Raw genomic sequence first — 11,699 nt, 5'->3', positions numbered from 1 at the left:
TGGATGAGAGACGAAACGTTTCTACATTTTTTTGTTGTTTTTGCTTTTTTTTTTTTTTGAATTTCCAGAGGACCAGATTTAACTTTTTTAGAGAGGTCACACTAATATTTAATTGGACCGCCTTTCGCTTTGATCACAGCATGCATTCATTCGCTGAGGAATTGTTTTGATAAGCTTCTGCAATGTCACAAGATCTTTTTCCATCCAGTGTTGCATTAATTTTTCACCAAGATCTTGCATTGATGACTAGGCACTAGGCATGATAGGTGCATCACTTCACCTGCCTCTCTTCTTACCCTGATGTGCCCATCACTCTAGAACAGGGTAAATCAGGACTCATCAGACCACATGACCTTCTTCCATTGCTCCAGGGTTCAATCTTTATGCTCCCTAGCAAATTAAAGTCTTTTTTCCGGTTAGCCTCACTGATTAATGGTTTTCTTAAGGCTACACAGCTGTTCAGTCCCAATTCCTTGCGTTCCCTTCACACTGTGCGTGTAGAAATGCTCTTACTTTCACTATTAAACATAGCTCTGAGTGATACTGTTGTTTTTCTTTGATTTGATTTCACCAAATGTTTAAGTGATCGCCGATCATAATTATTCAATATTTTTATCCGGCCACATTTCTTCCTCGAAGACAATGGGTCCCCACTATCCTTCTAGTTTTTAATAATGTGTTGGACAGTTCTTAACCCAATTTTAGTAGTTTCTGCAATCTCCATCACAGGGCCATATAGTGACAAATGAGACAAACAAACATTCACTCTCTTACTCACACTTAGGGACATTTTAGAGTTACCAATCAGCCTAACATGAATGTTTCTGGTCTGTGGGGGGAAACCAGTGTACCTGGAGAAAACCCACACACGCACGGAGAGCACATGCAAACTCCATCCAGAAAGGTCCCGGGCTGGGATTTGAACCGGGGCGGCCTGCTTGCTGAGAGGCAGCAGCTCTACCAGTTGCGCCACCGTGCTGCCGAGTGTCCCGTCACTAAATGTTTGTTTTTTTTTGTTACCCCCCAAAATGCACGATACCTTGAGTGAATATTCAGTAACTGCTGGGCTGTAAAAGTATTTGTGATGAGTAGGGTGGATCTGTCATACTGGGCTTGCAGTTTGGTTAATTTACTGTTCTCTTCTCGGACTTTAACAGATAATGTTGCTCAAAAGAGATGTAGTGAGGAGAGCTTCACATTGTCACTTAATTAAAGCGACCATTTCGGAGCATATGAGGCAAACAGGTTTTGAACTGCTTGACAGAAGAATGAATAGGGCTGAGTACCGAACCGAGGTTCTTTTATGGCACCGACCGAACTGCACCGGTCGGTGTATGTATTGAAATGTCACTCTTCTTTTTGTGTCAAGTTTCGGTATTGGCTGTAAGGTGTCACGTGGTTTCAGCATACTGGCTGGTAAAACACCAGACATAAGACAAACAGACTACACCCAGATTACACCCAGAGCTGTATAGAGCTGCCGTACCTTATCTATGTATACTGTAATGTATGTCTATGGTGCTGGTGACGCCCACAGACAGGTTCACGTGTGCAGCGCGTGTTGTTGAATGGCTTCGACAACACGTGCTGCAGAAAGTTGCTCCGTGTTTTTCTGCGAGGAGAGAGGAGTTCAGCAGCCTCCCCACTCCTCTCAGCATTAGTCAGCCTGTGAGTAGAGCCTGAACGTTCTGATTCATTATCTCCACGACCGGACTCTTCATCAAAGAACTCCAAGGACATCTCTTGTGTCTGTGCTTCAGCTGGTGAGTTTACATTTGTTAGCGTAACTGCAGCTTAACACGTACATCTCGGTGAAATAAATTATGATCCATGTAACGCTAAGTTTAAGATATTAGTGTGTAAATTTATTTTATCTACGTGGCTAGCTAAACTCAGAAGCTAACTAAAGATTGACAGTAACATAAATCTTAGCTTGTAAAACTGCTCATCCATCCAGTAAGCTGCTTAAACAGTTCACCTAATGTTCATTGTTAATGTTCATGTTCTCCTCACAGGAGGTTCTGACCCTGATGTGAGGACAGAAACAAAAGAAAAGTGAGGTGGGGGCCACAGGACAATCACAAACTTTGTTAAAAGTTTGCTGATTTTCTACAGTGGAGCTGCACGGTAGAGGTAAGTAAACTGTAAAGGATTTTGTTGACCAGTTGAGCTTTTATCTCTCAGCCTAGATAATGTTTTTTGAGTAATAATAACACAACAATGTTATTGTTGATGTTTTGTTCTCATGTCAATTAGGGAGATGATCAGAGCTGTTTTGCTTTCCGATAAGCAAAGGTAACCACTGGAATTAGCGATAAGCACTTTTGCTTGCAGCCTCTCCTCCAAGGGGTCCGGAAACTAACTTCAGCGCCGTGGTATTACCTGCAGCTGTCTAATGAGCCTTTTCCACTGTCACAGAGCGGATCAGATCAGTTCGGGTTGGTTCAGATTGGTTCGGGTCTGTTGTGTTTCCATGTACATTTCTGGACCAGCTCTGTAGGCGGGGACTAGAATCCAACTCGTCTTACCACCTGGTGGCGGTAGTGCTCCCTTAAGCTACTTACTAGCCACAACTAAACGTATTAGAAGAAGAACATCCTGAAGGTTTTGTCACAGGATGTTGTGGAAAAGATGTCATGCTCAAATGAAGTACCTCATGAGCTGTAACTTTTAAACCTGATTCATAATCATACCTTACTGCCTTCCCTGCCTGCTTTAAACCCATGTGTTTTTAATTTTAGTATAGATTTTTACAATAAAGATGTATTAAAAATATCTTCACTTTTATTATTTGCAGATATGCACAAGGTTCATGTTAAAATTGCAAAACATCACACTGTGCTGTAATCTTTGAAACTGATTTTACAATAAGCTACAGACTTGAAAACAATTAGATTAAATTTTGTCCTTGAATTTTAAAGATTTGTCTTTCATTAAATTAAAACATACATTTATTACTGATTAATCTAAAAAAGTTAAGTCTGGTCCTCTGGACATTCAAAAAACAAAACTAACAAAAAACATTTAGTTTATTTATTATAAACTGTATTGTTTGTTTTGTGAATGTCCAGAGGACCAGACTTGACTTTTTAGATTTTTCTACCTGGATTATTGAGCAGCATCAGGATATTAATTAATAAATAGTCAGTTGGTCTGAAAACACCATGGGGTCCTAGAAGAGTTAAAGAGGAGGCTGTTAATGTCTGTGCCTTCCTGGTGAAGATGCTGCTCCCACAACCCTGAAGCAGAAGAGGATGGATGGATGATGGATGGACGGACGGATGGCGAAGGAGGAGACCATCAAACACAGCAGGAGTGGTTAGTTCAGGTGAACTCCTGCCTGTTTGCTTCAGATCAGCTGTTCAAATCTCTGCAGGTTCAAATAAAAGGTGCACCAGGACTTTCAGCTGAATCTCTCGGGCCACAGTTGTAAAGGCCGATAAATGATAACTGATAACTGATGACTGATAATTGATAACTGTCCTTTCTGAATTTTTGACTGTTTTTGTGTCACTTCATCCTAGAACCAAAACATTTATAACATAATAACAGTTGAGCAGATTCTAGTAATCTTTTCTTAGGATTCATTAAAGATCAAATGCAATTGGAAATTCTTCTCAACTTCCAGTATGAATTTAAACAAACACTATATGAACTTAACATTGTAAAATTTGTTTAGGAAATTTAATGTTCAAGGACACCACTTAAGAAAAAAATTGTTTAATAGGAAAAGTAAGAAGTGAAAAATGTACAAAAATAAAAGCTACTGCCTCCAACTAATTGTGTATCTGTGTGTCCCTTGTCTCACGGGCTTCATCCAGAAGAAGACACACGTGTTGTTCCTGCTGTGTCCGGTTCAGTTCTTCATGTTCATTCAGTGATGAAATAAGACTTTTCTTTACTGGACTCTTTTCTCTTTCTCTTCACTAGAAAGAAGAAAAAGGTGGTTAATTCAAGCTACATACTGTTTTTGAATAAATGCATGAAACAAAGAAAGGTGCTGCTAACAGCTATAATAGATATATTAATAATAATAAACTGATCAACTAAGAAAATGAAAAATAAATTGATTTAAAAATAATGAAAATGATAATAATGGATATATGAATCAGAAAGTATTATACAGATGCAGATATTCTCTTTGTCATTCGCACCACATGTGGTACATGTGGTGGATCAAAATTATGTTCACAGGGTCCCAGTTACATCCAACAATAAAATATTAAATAAAAACAGTAGTAAGATCTAAGATATGAACTAAGAAAAACATCAACTAAAAATATGATAAGCTCTAATAGCATAAAAACATTAAACACAATACGCAGAACAGCAGCACAGACGTGAGTCTGTGTGAACAGACGAGCACGAATGAACACATCAACAAGAAACTGATCAGCAGCAACACGAAACTGATCAGCAGCAACATGAAACAGATCAGCAGCAACATGAAACTGATCAGCAGCAACATGATGTGATTCTTCACAGTGTTAGATATTCATGAGGCTGCACAAACTCAAGTTCATGTTGCTGTTTGACGTATTGTTTTGATTGTTTACTGCTATTAGTGCTTAGTGTTTTATTAGTAGATGTTTTTTAGTCGATATTTTTCTTAATTCATATCTTAGATCTTATTACTGTTTTTCTTTTACATTTTGTTGTCTGTAACTGGGACCCTGTGTATAAAGTACATAATTTCATCCCAATTCAGTATGTATTCAACATTTTATTTTTTTTAACTTTAAAAATAAAATAAATCAAGTCCTTATCGGTACAAATAAAGTGATGTGGAACATGTTGCATCTTACCGAGCACAGAAGATGCAGCGTTGTGCTGGTCTGTGAGGTGCAGCTGGGCTGTGATGGAGCTCTGTCAGGTGTAGACTCCTCTGATGGAGCAGGAGCCAAGAGGCTTGGAGGGTTTAATGTGGAGTTTAGAGACGAACCATCACGCGCTGAAATACGTTCTGGATAAAATACAGTGAGAAACGGACCGGAGGACAGTTAGCGTTTATGCAAATTAGCTTAGCATCGTAGCACCGACGTTGTCCTATTATGGCATCAGACTCTTTTGTTAGTTAAAAATATGTTCAGAACCGATGGGATGAGTAATTTAAAATATGTTTAAAGTTAGAAAACACTCACCATCTTCTATAAATGGTTCAAGTAGAGCAGTAAGCGTGTCCAAACCACCCTCCAATCCTCCATCTAGCTCGCTTTGACTTTTTTCGTCGGCCACCAAGCACAACAACACCTGCACTTCTGCATTTGACCACGGCTTTGATATTATTGTTGTTGTATAGCTTCAAAATACTAAAAGATACGCTCCTCGTGTTATCGCTAATGGCAAGCGGTAGAGAAAAAAATGGTGGATCGGGTTGTTTGGAAAGACTCCACAGACTCCTCCCCCCGACCAATCAGTGACCGACAGTGTTTATGACGTCACGGCGCGGCTCGCTCGGACCCTTTGAGAAGCCGGGCCAGAATTTAGCGAGGCGAGCCGGTCACAGGAACAGTGGAAAGACCTCAAACGCGCTTCAAGCCGGAAATATCCGACCCGTGCCGTGACGGTGGAAAAGGGGCATAAAGTAGCCTCATTAAGGCTGCGACGAGGTGATTCATCCAGAATATTAACGACCTTAAATCCGTGAGTCACACCCTGATCTCACTCTGTTACCTCGAACCTCCAAGCAGCAGGGATGGGTCTTCTGGTCCAGAGAAACTCACGTTGTGGCCGCTCACCTCTTAATTTAGCGTTGCAATTGTTAACTGTTCTGGTAATCTTTAGGGCCCTGGAAATGGGCACAAGGGTGTTGTCACTCACTAGCTAATGAACCTTTCAAAACCTCCTCTATTGATGTTGTTAAGTGAACCAAGCATTACCATGTTTTTGTTCAATAAGGGTGAAATAATAGTCCAGATTTATAAGCTTTGCTTTGCTTTAATCAACAATTTGCACAGGGGTACAGCAACAGGCACAATTTTATTATAATTAATTTTCATGATTACACAGGATACACTTTCTTCACTAAAATAAGGTAATGGAATCTTCCTGATGACTTCTAATCCCCAAGAGCCCTTGGGGATTTTGTGAACACTACCTTCACTCAGACCTATCATACATCAAGCCAAAAGAGGTTCTCTCTCAACTCCCTCATGAACCAGAAACACCTCCGAGCAAAACCCACTAGTACCCAGTTTAATATTCTCGAATTTATCCTGTATGCTAAACCCCAGAGAACCACAGAGAAGATTCAGGCAGAGACACAGAGGTGCAGATGTCTGCATCATCCCTACCTCAGTGACTCCAGTGACCTGCTGGTGGAATGTGAGGGACAATATGTCAGTGCTGTCAAACTGACAACCAGGTATCTGTGTGTGCAACAAGCATCATCCACACCCTCAGAGTGAACATTTTCTACTGCTGGAGACACAATCAGCCAGGAGTGGGCTTGTTTGTGTCCAGAGAAAACAGACATGTTGATGTTTCTAAAGAAAAACTGTTAAGTGAAAAGAAACTCAGTGTGTAGCAGTGAACATTAAACACTGACGTGTCACTGGTTTGAAACTGGTCTTTTGACCTGCAAATTATTTGTTTGTTTTTATGTAAGAAAACTGCTTGGAATAGAAAAATACCAAAGTTAAAAAATAAAACTCACGATTTGTACTGTAATGTGTAACGTAACTTTATTATTGTTAGAATTAATAGTAATTACAAAATTGGTATCGAAAAAAGAACCGTCCAGGAACCGACACCGAACTGAAGGTACCGATACCGGTACCGATACCTATTTTTTTAGAAAGGTACCCAGCCCTAAGAATGAACATACATTTATCTGTCCATTCATCTTTAAAACAGAGGTTTTCAGCATCAACTTTTCTTATTTTGGAGCATGACATGCTGTGTCTTCCTCTCACCTCCTTCTCAACTCTTCTCTGGTGAGAGCTCGCTGCACTTGCAGTGCAAGAAAAACAAAAGATTTGGTTGGCTCAAACCAAATAATGCTATTACTATAATACCTGAAGAAGAGTGAAACTCCAAAACATATCTCCTGCTTTTTTGCTTGGCTCTGCACCTAAGCTATCTATCACTGGAAAAATGATCCATGTAAATGATCTATTTTCATGAATTTATCAGATTGGGCACGGGTCCAGACAGAACCACCATTCGGTCTGTATCCGGACCGAAGTCCACCTAGTGACCTCTGGTCTAGAACTTTTAACAATATGTTAACCTCACTAACAGAAAACAGTGAAACAGTGAAAAGGAAAAGGTGTAGTTTTCTGAAGATTGACTTGTAGGATAGATTTGATTTGGAAATGTTTGGCTTAAAGGAGAAGTAGCTGGTTTTCCATTAGTAACTGTGGCAAATAAGGAACTATAAGCAATTAAATGTCTATTGAAACAGTGTAGGATCTCATGCTTATTTGACGCGGGAACATAGTTAACAAGTAGTTGTGGTGGCAGATCAGATGAATGGAAGCTGCCTAAAAGTGATTTGATGGTCTTCCAGAATCTTTTAGGGTCATTTAGATCTTTGGAGGTCTGAAATAAGAAGTATCTACATTTTGCATCTTTGATGGAAGCTGTACAATGATTCTGCAGCTGCTGAAAACACAACCAATCTGTGTCTGAGCCAGAATGTCTTGCTGTTGTCCAAAGCTGATCTCTACTGTGTAGGAGGTCAACTAACTCAGGAGTAAACCAGGGACTGTCTCATCCTTTTATTCTGAACTGGGGAGCAATATTATAGGCAGAAACATGGGTGTGCTATGGGGTCTCCAGTTTCTCTTATTGTTGTCAACCTGTACATGGAGGAGGTAGAAAAAAGAGCCTTGACATCCTTTTTAGGGACACCACCAAGTCATTGGTTCAGGTTTGTTGACGACACCTGGGTTAAAATTAAATCTCAGGAAGTCCAACATTTTACTGACCACATCAACTCTGTGAATAAATACATCAAGTTCACACGAGAAGATGTAAAAAATGGCAGGCTGGCTTTCTTGGACAGTGAGGTCTGAGTCTCTGATAGAGGACATTTGCAAACCGAGGTGTACCACAAACCCACCCACACAGACCAGTATTTGCAGTTTGACTCCCATCACCCTTTGGAGCACAAGTGAGGAGTCATCAGGACTCTGTACCACAGAGCAGACAGCGTCCCCACTAACTCAGGAGCCAGGCAGAAGAAGAAATCCCACACTAGACAGGCTCTAAAGCAATGTGGATATCCTAACTGGGCCTTCCTGAAAGCAGAGAAGAAACCCAAACAGGACTCCAGTCAGCCATCAGGTGAAAAGGAGGAACCCGGACTCAGACCAGTGGTCATTCCGTATGTTGCAGGAGTATCAGAGAAACTGAGACGTTTATTTTCCAAACACAACGTCCCAGTGGCTTTTAAACCCCAAAATACATTACGGCAAAGACTGGTTCATCCCAAAGATCCAGTCCCTCGGCACAAACAGAGTAATATTGTATATGCTGTTCAGTGACAGGAAGGCTGTGATCAGTCTTACATTGGGGAAACTAAACAGCCACTGGCCAAAAGGATGGCCCAGCACAGAAGAGCAACAACATCAGGCCAGGACTCTGAGGTCTACACTCATCTCCATGCCAGCGGTCACTCTTTCAGATTTGAAGATGTTCACATCCTGGATAGAGAGGAATGATTGTTTGAGAGAGGCGTAGAGGAGGCCATCTTTGTGAAAAGAAATTGTTCCTCATTAAACAGGGGTGGAGGCCTCCGTGTTCAACTGTCCCCCTCTTACAATGCTGTTATTGCTTGTATCACTCAGACCCCTGTGATTAGTAAACAGCCATCAGTGTGCTAATGATCCATCATTAGGCTGATGGTCCTTCTTGATCATGTGAGCAGCTGGTTTTGGTTGTCAGCAACAATGGTGCAGTGGTTGATCCACTCTGATAATGTGCTATTTATAAGACTGAGCTGAATACAGCACCTCAGACTGAGGAAGTCTTTCGGATGAAAGATGAAAAGTTTCTATATTTTTTGTTGTTGTTTTGATTTGTTTTGTTTTTTGAATGTCCAGAGGACCAGATTTAACATTTTTAGATTTTTCTACCTGGATTATTGAGCATGCATCAGGATATCCTCTAGATCACATCTCAATATTCCTGACTCCTGCTTACCTGCCCCGCTGAGAAGCTCCAGACCAGTAAAAAAGAAAATTAAATCTTTGATCCAGAATAGTGGCCCCATACTAAAAGATTGTTTTGAATGCATGAACTGGGAGGTCTTCAGAGAAGCTGCTGAATATGAGGTGCGCTATACCTGGAGCAATACACATCCGCAGTTCTAGGGTACAGAAGTAAATGTGTGATGACGTCACCAACACCAGATATGTTAAGAGCTACCAGAACAGGAAGCCTTGGCTGAATGCAGAGGTTCATATCCTGCTGGAAGCCAGGGACACTGCATTCAGGTCTGGAAACTCACAGGAGCTGAGAAGGACAAGGAAAGATTTGGTTGCTGGTATTAAGAGGGCCACGGCCACATATGCACAGAGGACTGAGGGTCAATTCACCTCACAAGACCCACGGAGCATGTGGAGTGGCATTAAGTGCATAACCGATTATGAAAGCAGAAGTGAACAATGCCCTAGAGACCCATCACTGCCACTGGTTGTGGATTTCAGAAGGAACAAAACCACCAACGCCACCCTGAACATAGGAGGATCAGTAGTGGAAGTGGTCTCCAGCTACAAATATTTGGGTGTGCACCTGAATGATAACCTCAGCTGGGGCAACACCACCACCAGCCTGATCATGAAAGCTCATCAAAGGCTCTACTTCCTCAGGCGGCTGAGGTGAGCTGGTCTGGGAAGCCCAGTCCTCACCTCCTTCTACAAGTGTGCAGTGGAGAGCATCCTGTGCTCCAGCATTAACATGTGGCATGGAGGCTGCACAGCTGCAGACAGAAAAGCTTTGCAGAGAGTGGTGAAGGCTGCACAGAAGACTGTTGGAGTCAGCCTCCCCACCATCACAGACATCTACAGCTCCAGATGAAGGAAGAGGGCCACCTGCATCATGAAGGACCCCACTCACCCAGCGCACACACTTTTTGTCCCATTTCCCTCAGGCAGGAGGTTAAGGAGCATTAAGTGTAGAACCACTAGACTGATGAACAGCTTCTACCCTGAGGCTGTTAGACTCATTAATCTCTAACCAGAATAATCACTGTGAAAAATCACATCATGTTGCTGCTGATTTGTTTCATGTTGATTTGTTCATGTGTGCTCATCTGATCACACAGACTCATGTTCGTGCTGCTGTTCGGCGTAATGTTTTTATGCTACTTGTACATAGTGTATCCATCTATCCATCCATCCATCCATTATCTTCCACTTATTCCAAAGTCGGGTCACGGGGGCAGCAGCTTGAGCAGGGAGGCCCAGACATCTCTTTCCACAGCCACCTCTTCCAGCTCTTCTGGGAGGATTCCAAGGTGGTCCCAGGCCAACCGAGACACAGTCTCTTCAGCGTGTCCTGGGTTTTCCCCGGGGTCTCCTTCCAGTTGAACATGCCCGAAGCACCTCTCTAGGGAGACGCCCAGGGGACATCCTTACTAGATGCCTGAACCACCTCAACTGGCTCCTCTCGACGTGGAGGAGAAGCGGTTTTACTCCGAGTCTCTCCGAATAACTGAACTTCTCACCCTATCTCTAAGGGAGAGTCCAGCTATCCTGCTGAGAAAACTCATTTCAACCGCCTGTATCCGTGATCTCATTCTTTCAGTCACTACCCAGAGCTTATGACCATAGGTGAGGGCAGGAACATAGACCGACCGGTAAACAGAGAGCTTTGCCTTACAGCTCAGCTCTCTCTTCACCACAACGGACTGGTACAGAGTCTGCAATACTACAGATGCTGCACCAATCTGTCTGTCAATCTCACACTGCATTCTTCCTTCATTCGTGAACAAAACCCTGAGATACTTCTCCACTTGAGGCAGAACCTCACCCTCGACGTTAAGAGAACAATCCACCCTTTTCTGGTTGAAGATCACGGCCTCAGATTTGGAGGTGCTGATTCTCATCCCAGCCACTTCATACTCGGCTGCGAACCGCTCCAGTGAGAGCTGGAGATCACGGCACGATGACACCAACAGGACCACATCATCTGCAAAGAACAGAGATGGAATCCTGAGGCCACCGAACCGGAAACCCTCCGCCAGCTGGCTGCACCGAGAAATTCTGTCCATAAAAGTTATGAACAGAATTGGTGACAACGGGCAGCCCTGGCGGAGTCCAACTCCCACCTGGAAGGGGTCCGACTTACTGCCAGCAATGCGAACCAAACTCTCGCACCACTTGTATAGGGACTGAACAGCCCATAACAACGGGCCTCCAAAACCATACTCACGGAGCATCTCCCACAGTGTACCCCGAGGAACACGGTTGAATACTTTCTCCAAGTCCACAAAACACATGTTGACTGGATGGGCAAACTGCCACGACCCCAGAACTTCTTATTCAGCTTGACAGCCTCCCTAACCCGGGGTGTCCACCACCGAGTTCGTGGATGACCACCGCGAGAAGCACTGACCTTGTGTGTGACCTTGCGGCCACAGCTCAAGGCAGCTACCTCAACAAGCGAGGTGCAGAACATGGCCCACTCAGATTCAATGTCCCCCACTGATATAGGAATTATTATTTTGATGCTTTTATGTCAATTTATACTCA

Source organism: Nematolebias whitei, chromosome 20 (assembly GCF_014905685.2).
Source record: "Nematolebias whitei isolate Nwh7 chromosome 20, NemWhi1, whole genome shotgun sequence".
NCBI lineage: Eukaryota > Metazoa > Chordata > Actinopteri > Cyprinodontiformes > Rivulidae > Nematolebias > Nematolebias whitei.
Note: the sequence above shows the minus strand (reverse complement) of the source record.